The sequence below is a fragment of the Podarcis muralis genome, chromosome 3, assembly GCF_964188315.1.
Source record: "Podarcis muralis chromosome 3, rPodMur119.hap1.1, whole genome shotgun sequence".
NCBI lineage: Eukaryota > Metazoa > Chordata > Lepidosauria > Squamata > Lacertidae > Podarcis > Podarcis muralis.
Genome location: NC_135657.1, coordinates 106,128,747 through 106,135,447, shown reverse-complemented (window position 1 = coordinate 106,135,447; position 6,701 = coordinate 106,128,747).

The following is a 6,701-nucleotide window of genomic DNA, read 5'->3' as shown; positions in this document are numbered from 1 at the left end:
TATGGCATGTAATGCCTTAAGAGAAAATTTAATGAAAATGATTTATAGGTGGTACATGACACCAGTTAAGTTTCAAAAAATCTATCATTTGCCCGATAATAAGTGTTGGAAATGTAATGAGACTGAAGGTACATTCTTTCACCTTTGGTGGACATGCCCAAGGATTAAGGCATTCTGGGAGATGATTTATAATGAAATGAAGAAGGTATTTAAATATACCTTCCTGAAGAAACCAGAGGCCTTTCTCCTGTACATGGTCGGCCAATTGGTGTTAAAGAAGGATAGAACTTTCTTTATGTATGCAACAACAGCAGCAAGAATACTCATCGCGAAATATTGGAAGACACAAGATTTACCCACCAGGGAAGAATGGCAGATGAAGTTGATGGACTACATGGAATTGGCGGAAATGACTGGCAGAATCCGAGACCAGGGAGAAGAGTCGGTGGCAGAAGACTGGAAAAAGTTTAAAGACTATTTACAGAAGTACTGTAAAATTAATGAATGTTAGAAAAATGTTGGAATGAAGTTATATGGCTTTAGTAGAAATGTTATAACGAATTAAGTTTAAATAGATCATTAGAGCATTAAAGGGAACACATAAGGAATGTGTTAAGATAATTATAGGATAGAAAATAGAGGAAGATGGAAAGGAATTGCTGAAACAATCAATAGAAGTGGAATACAAAAAGGGGGGGTGAGGAGGTCGTGGAAATTAGTGAAAAGAGGATAAAATATTGAAATTGGACTGTGTTTTAAATGGTTTTTGTTTTGTTTTGTTAGTTGTAGGTTAGTGTTATGTAGTTTTTTTCCCTTTTTTGTTATTATTATTATTGTATGTTTTTTTTCTTTTTTGGTTTTTTGTAGTGTTGTGTTTAATTTGTTGGAAAACTAATAAATATTATAAAATAAAAAAAAGGAAAACCGAGAAATCCTACACAGTCAGGGACTGGTGAACTAAAGTAGCAGCATGGAAACTTGTGCAAGGAGTGTAAACATTCAAGCCTGAGCTTGCTTCACAGTTTCTCAACAAACCATCTTCAAGTCATCAAACCGCATCCCACAAAACTAATAAAAAGTCTGCAGGTACATGGAATGGCAATGGGCTATTGGCATTTCCCAGCTTATCTAAAGCAAATAGCCTTTTACGATCCTTCCTGTGCCTGGCCAAAGAAAAGCGAAACACCGTTTTCTCTGCAGCAGTTTCTCTCCAGTCAAGGCACTGCGGTGCTCAGCACAACAGTTATGACACACCTTGCTGGATATGTGGCCTAGAACAGGCTCTGCCTCTGTGATAAAAATCAGCGTCATTTCCCTGGGCTTTTGCGGCTGCTGCAATGAGCAGGAATGTCCACCAGTCCTGTATCATGAGTAATAAATAGCATGGGAGCAGAGGAAGCAGCCTTATACTGAATTCTGATGGGTCCATCTAGCTCAGTGTTGTCTGCGCAGAAGCTCTCAAGAGTGCCGGGCGAGAGTTTCTCCCAACAAAAACCTGGAGATGTCAGGAATCTTCTGCTTGCAAGGCAGATGCTCCACCACTGATCTATGGGCCTTTCCTCCCAAAAACGAAAAAGCTAAGTACCAGGAGAGCAATTAGGATGGTGCAAGTGATGTCCCAACACTGGGTGCAAGGTCTTGGGGGTGGAACACAAGACCAGTTGCTGTCAGTGGTGTGCGGCTTAAAATCATTATAACAGCATGAGCCTCACACTTTTGACAGTTTGCGGGTTTGTTTAGTCATCACAAAATCAGAATTACCCATGTGTAATTACCGGTAATAAAACCATTATAAACAGTGAATGTTAGTTATATTAATCCCTTGCAGGTATCTTTGATTTAATAAAAGGAAAAGGTTCGTTTAATATGAAAATCATCTTTAAATGTCTGGATTTTGTTCATGGGTGTTATTCAGCTAATTTTTTTGCACTAGTGCAAGGATTATCACTAGTGCAAGGCGATTCCCTCCTTTTCCTGTGCCGTCCTCAAATCTTATCCAGAGGATTTAGGGGGTGCATAAGGAAGGAAGAACATTCACCTTAACATTGCATTGAATACAAGGCAATAATTTTTAGCTAATCTTTACTGTTGGTTAGTAAACTGCATCAGTGTGATATTGTGAAATTGGTATGTTTATTGGAGCTTCAATTTAATTAGACCAAACTAACTGGCCTTCCAAAAACAATAGCTGGATATTGCAACCAGAGCAGGCTCTTCCACTACGGCATATCCCTCTTAATGAGAATATCAAGTAATTTTTAAAACATCCCTTCTCCTACCCCCAAAATCTCAAAGCTACATACCAAGGGTGCCAACTTGAATAAAATATTGGGGGCAGGTAAGCCGTGCCCCCCATAACTGACCACATGACGCAGTGGCTCACACATCATTTGAATGGCAATGCCCATCAACTTTGGGGTGGACAGCCCCCTCAAATATTTTATGGGGCGAACCGAAGGGACCTCAGCCCCTAGGAGTTGGCTCAGTGTAAATTTTATACTTCCATGAAGTTGCAGAGGCTTGTGAATGCGTTTCTGCCAACCATCTCTCTGCACCACTTAGCCAGTCCTAACTCAGAAACGTAGCTATGGCTAGAAATGGGAAGGCCTGCTGGGGAAAACACAAATAGGGAAAATGAACAAACAAAGCAGGGGGGGGTGCCAACTGTGTGCCAACCATTTCCCTGCATTCACTTAGCTTCTGGTTGGGGCAGGGCAATCGGAGCTGAACCATGTGTAACTCAAGAGTATTTCCAGTAAAGGTGTGGGGATCTGCTTCCAACAAGTGCCGTCCCCTAGCATAGATTCAGAATATCTTGAACGTAGACTGGTGAGAGACATGTTGCTGCTATTATTGCTTGCTTGCTTGCTTGCTTGCTTGCTTGCTGGTTTGTGAGCTAGTCAGGGAATATTTTAAACGAAAAAGTTGAGCTCTCTGCCACATTGCCACATTGACTGGCTCCACATCCTTTCCCAAATCTGGAAGATATTCTCCCCAGTCTCAGGCATAAGAAGCTGATTATGATTACTCTGGTGTGATGCACATGGGCAGGTATTATTACTATTGCACATTTTCAGCACTGAGCCATGCTGACGTAGCCTGGGTTAAATGAAACAGACTGGAGGCGGCCAAATGTTGTCCCCATCTTCAAAAAAGTGGGGAAAGGAAGACCCAGCCAGTGAGCTTGACATCGATACCAGGGAAGGTACTAGAACAGATAATTCCACAGTCGGTCTGTGAGCATTTAGAAAAGGATGGTGTAATTACTAAGACTCAGCATGGGTTTCTCAAAAATAAGTCATGCCAGACCAATCTGATTTCTTTTTCTGATGAAATTGCAAACTTGGTGGATCAGGGAAATGCTGTGGACATAGTGTATCTTGATTTCAGTAAGCCTTTTGACAAAGGCCCCCATGATAGTCTTGTGAGGAAGCTGGTAAAATGTGGGCTGAAGGGGGTAACTGTTAGGTGGATTTGTAGCCGGTTGACTGACCAACCCCAAAGTGTACTCATTAATGGTTCCTCATCATCCCAGAATAAAGGGGCAAGTGGGATGCCACAAGGTTCTGTCCTGGGCCTGTTATTGTTCAACATCTTTATAAATGACTTGGATGAAGGAATTGAGGGGATGCTTATCAAATTTGCAGATGACAGCAAACTGGCAAGGGTAGCTAATGCCACAAAAGACAGAATCAAAGTTCAAAATGACATTAACGGATTGGAGAACTGGGTACAAGCTAACAAAATGAATTTCAGCAGGGACAAATGTATGGTTTTGCACTTAGGCAGGAAGAACCAGGTGCACAAATATAGGATGGGGGACATCTGGCTTACTAGCAGTACATGTGAAAAGGATCTAGGGGTCTTGGTAGACCACAAGCTTAACATGAGTTAACAGTGTGATGCAGCAGCAAAAAAAGCTAATGTTCTAGGCTGCATCAACAGAAGTATAGTGTCCAGATCAAGGGATATGATAGTACCACTCTATTCTGCCTTAGTCAGACCACACTTGGAATAATGTGTCCAATTCTGGGCACCACAATTTAAGAAGGATGTTGATAAGCTGGAATGTGTGCAGAGGAGGGCAGCCAAGATGATCAAGGGTCTGAAAACGAAGCCTTATGAGGAGCTGTTGAAGGAGCTGGGTATGTTTAGCCTGGAAAAGAGGAGACAGAAAGGAGATACAGTGGTGCCTCGCAAGACGAAATTAATCCGTTCCGCGAGTCTCTTCGTCTTGCGGTTTTTTCGTCTTGCGAAGCACGGCTATTAGCGGCTTAGCGGCTATTAACGGCTTAGCGGCTTTAAGAAAAAGGAAACAAACTCACAAGAACTCGCAAGACGTTTCGTCTTGCGAAGCAAGCCCATAGGGAAATTCGTCTTGCGGAACGACTCAAAAAACAGAAAACCCTTTCGTCTAGCGAGTTTTTCGTCTTGCGAGGCATTCGTCTTGCGGGGCACCACTGTATGATAGCCATCTTCAAATATCTTAAGGGCTGTCACGTGGAGGAGGGAAGATGCTTGTTCTCTCTTGCTCTGGAGGGTAGGACTCAAACCAATGGCTTCAAGTTGCAAGAAATAAGATTCCGACTAAACATTCAGAAAAACTTTCAGACAGTAAGAGCTGTTCAGCAGTGGAACAGACTCTCTCGAGAGATGATGGACTCTCCTTCCTTGGAAGTTTTTAAAGAGAGGTTGTATGCTTTAGCTCAGGGACGAAGGGAGCTGCTACAGCCACGAACAGAGGGTCCCAGCACTATCCGTACAGCGCTGGAGCGGCGCCAGCGGCAAACCGCTATACAGTGCATGTGTGGCGTCGCTATGTATAGCGCATGCGTGCGACGCTGCACATGCCCTGTACTTAGTGGTTTGCTGCCAGCACCAGGATCATCTGCTCACAGCTGCAGCTGTGAACGAAGGATCCTCCAAAGGCGGCTGCGGCGGTGCAATGGCTGCCACTGCAAGCCCCTGCGGGGTGACTTCTTGTCACCCTCACAGGCATGGAACCCAGGGCATACCGCCCCCAGCCCCCCATTGCGATGCCACTGCTTTAGCTGAAATTCCTGCATTGCAGGGGGTTGGACCAAATGACTCTTGATGTCCCTTCCAAGATTCTATTACAGTGGTACCTCGGGTTACAGATGCTTCAGGTTATAGACTCTGCTAACCCAGAAATAGCACCTCGGGATAAGAACTTTGCTTCAGGATGAGAACAGAAATCGTGTGGTGGCAGCAGGAGTCCCCATTAGCTAAAGTGGTACCTCAGGTTAAGAACAGTTTCAGGTTAAGAACGGACCTCCAGAACAAATTAAGTTCTTAACCTGAGATACCACTGTATTCTATTTCTCCAATGAAAATAGGGACGTCCTAAGGAAAAGTGGGTCATTCTGGGATCAAATCAGAAACTAAGATGGCTTCTGTAAATCCGGGACTGTCCCTGGAAAATAGAGACACTTGGAGGTCTGAATATATGGTTCACACTGGACACAGTTGTGGTTAGTTCAGCGCTGCTAAGTGGAGAGACTCTGGACCTAGGAAGGGTACAGAAGTGACAAGTCAACTTCTCCAAAGCAACTTCTCCAAAGCAAACAGTGTTCGTGACCCCACACAGAACTCAGAAGATCTTACCTCTCATGTAAAACCTGCAGGTGCTTTCTCTTAATGAAACAAGCCTGGCAGGAATGTCAAGTATATGCTTTTGCTCCACCACACCAGCAGTGTCTCAATACGCAAGGAATGGGATACGTCGACATACTTTTTCTGGCCCAGAAGGAAGGGGCTGGCTCTGAACAAACAAGTGTGACTCCCTGCAAGAGTGCGTATTATCAGGTTAGGTAAGCACGAAGGTGACAAACGAGAGTTTCTGCTAAAACTCATCGCAGTGCATGTGTGATGCAATTCTGAGAAGATACACTTATGTATGCTGTGCTTCACCAGGCAGACCTGAAGTTTTCGTTTTGTTTTCCCGGATCCATTTCTGAAGGAATGTCACTGTGGATTCCAGCCTAGCTCATTCCAGTCTCAGATAAGGTTGCCAACTCCCCCCCCCCCAAACCTCTGGCAAAGTCCTTGGCCTTTTTAACAGTTGTCAACGGTTGAAGCTTTCCTGACTGGAAAATATCTGTGAACGGCACAGAAAGCCCGCCGGGAAAACAAAGCTGGTGGAACTGAGGTGCAAGCCAGCTTTTGCTGAGCAAGTCCTTGCCTACTTGGACCTAATGTACCTCAGCGTACTGTGAAAAAATAGAGGGAAAAGAATTGTAAAATACCAAAGAGAGCTGTAAAGTGGATAGGTAGTAAGAACAGCTGAATAACAAGTAACAGTGCAAGCTTGGCGCTTGGGTACACACCGTATTTTTAAACACCCCCCCCTAAGAACTGTAGTTTATCCCTCACTGAACTTCCATTCCCAGCATCCTTAACAAACTACAGTTCCCAGAAATGGCCGGGGGTGTCCGGATCCTAAGTATGTAACTAAGGGGTTTACTTCCTATATGTCCATCTCTCCCTTGCTTTTTTTATTGGGCCAGGTGCTAGAAGAGTGAAATTGTATTCTAAATCCATACTGTTACTTTTAAAATGAAAATATTTTGAGGTGGTAAGTGGTGCTGGGTTCTGTTTTTGTGGGTTTTTTTTAATGTTGTTATAGACCCATCTCATACAGTCCACACTGACTGGCAGCCACTCTCCAGAATTTCAGGCAG